Source organism: Galendromus occidentalis, unplaced genomic scaffold, assembly GCF_000255335.2.
Source record: "Galendromus occidentalis unplaced genomic scaffold, Mocc_1.1 scf7180000076675, whole genome shotgun sequence".
Taxonomy (NCBI): Eukaryota; Metazoa; Arthropoda; class Arachnida; order Mesostigmata; family Phytoseiidae; genus Galendromus; species Galendromus occidentalis.
In genome coordinates, this window is record NW_003804664.1 from 15,800 (window position 1) to 18,009 (window position 2,210).

Here is a 2,210-nt window from a genome sequence, read left to right on the forward strand (position 1 = left end):
AGCCGAAAACCCTCTTTCACAGAGATACGTGCTGACGAAAGGCACGAGTGTTCTCAGCGCTAGGTTCGATAGGAGTGGGAAGTTGTCATTGACAGAAGCCCAGAATTTCGCTTAAGAGGTTGTGAGGAAGAGCTGCTTCAGCTGCGAGTTGTTTTGTAACTCGATCAATTCCTCATTCTGGCAGGCACTTAGCCCGCGATCAAGAGAAGCCGAGAAAGGATTTTTAATCCACTTGTGAGCAATCTGATCTTCCATCGACTTCGATGGAAAATATTTCTCAAGACTATCACGCAAGTTCAACAACTGATCGTGAATATCATGCTTGGTGCTCTCATCCAATGTTTCGTCTGTCTCGCGTAGATAATCCTGGAGTGTCGGCAGGAAGTCGAGGCGATCTTCGGATATCAGTTCAGCCCAGAGCTCCATCTTTGGGTACGCCACTGGTGATCCTGTCTGTGACGTCGAATATGGTCACGCTCCTCCCTTGGAGACATAGATTGAGCTCGTTCAGTTTATTGAACATGTCTGCTAGATAAGCGAGCTGTTTGAGCCACTGGGAATCCCGGAGACGCTCGCACAGATTGAATGGGCTATCGAGACTGAAGTTCATGAGCTCCTTCCGCAGCTCGAAAAGACGATTCAAGACTCGACCCCGGGATAACCACCTGACTTCGGTGTGGAGCAGCAATGATGAATGCGAACTTCCCATTTCGTCACACATAATTTTAAATAATCTTGACTGCAATGGTCGGGTCTTAATGTAGTTGACAATCTTGACGGCTTCGAGTGAGCACGGTCTCGAGGGACCAGGGAAGTTTTCGCATCGCAAGCATTTCGCGATGAATGATGCAATGACTGGCCGTGGTATCCGGTGAGACCTTCTTCACTTTACCGACGACGCCTTTCTGGCGGCCAACCATGGCAGCCGCGCCATCGGTGCAGATATTTATGCACGTATCCCAAGGAACACCATTCTCCTTGAGATAGGCATCGATCACATTGAATATTGCCTCTCCTGTCGCGTTACTCTTCAGAGACTTGCATAGCAATAGCTCTTCGTGAACATCACATTCGAATACATAGCGCACTAAAACCAAGAGGATTGCTGAACCACTCACGTCCGTAGACTCGTCCACGTTGAAGCGCTACACATAGGACTCGACCTGATCTCGCCGCCAGACCTTCGCCTCCAGCCATGAGCTGATGTTCTCGATACGTCGAGCGACCGTGCTATCTGAGAGCGGTATGTTTCGGAACTTCTCAACTTGAGTCTGCCCGAGGAAATTTTCAGCGGCCTCAATCAAGCAAGGCTTGATGAGTTTCTCACCGATTGTGTGAGCTTCACCGGCTCGACCAATACGATAGGCAAGGCGAATAGAGACCTCATGGGACTTGCTGGCGCGCTCGTACGGTATTTTTTTCTGACGCGTAGCCAGATTCTTCGCTGTTAGCTCGAAGAATGGCAACGGGCGCGAAGCTACGTCTGGGTGTTTCGACTTCAGATGTCGAGTGAGCTTCGATGGAACAAGCGAGCTGTTCTTTAGGACGACGGAACAAATCACGCAAAGAGCATCAGGTCTCTCATCATTCCCAGCTTTCGTGAATCCCCATTGCATGTAGCTCGCATCATACTTGCGAACTTTGATTCTTGAAGTAGAGACCCTTTGCCTCTTGGCTGCTTTCCGAATGACTGACAGGCCTCCACACGCTTCGTTCGCACTCGGAGGTCGTTCTTCTTCGGATATCGTCGGCTCATCTGATGAAAGCTCAAACGAGTCATCGTCAGACTGCACATCGGGCACCCTGGAGCAGGAACCGGTTTCAAGCCAACGAATCATCTCGCCAAGCACTGAGAGATTGGGGACGTACTCTGGCCGGTTCGTGGACAGCTGTTCCGGAGAAAACGCGAAATGTGTACGTGCTCGCGTCGACTTGTACTTGCATCACGTAGACTGCGCCACATTCTCGACTACAGCCAGGAGCTCCCCAGTCAATATCCGTCGCGCACGGTATCGCGGGTGTTGATTGTATTCGGAGCGGGAGGAGAACTCTATAGTTTCCGGATGAGGCAGGAAGGAAAAACTGTCACGTTTCCCGCAGTGACAATCCGGGAGACAGAGATGGCTGGAACGCTCCGAACTGGGAGCGTGTGGAAACGGGCCGCGGGACCCCGAGGTCCCGCGGCCAGATCATCTCGGAACCCCGAAAAC

At 51.3% G+C, this 2,210-nt stretch overlaps 1 pseudogene; it reads right to left on the reverse strand.

Moving 5' to 3' along the window:
- Positions 1-409: 409 nt before the first annotated feature.
- LOC100900964 (zinc finger BED domain-containing protein 5-like) lies at positions 410-1,838 on the reverse strand (annotated as a pseudogene).
- Between the last annotated feature and the right edge of the window lie 372 nt (positions 1,839-2,210).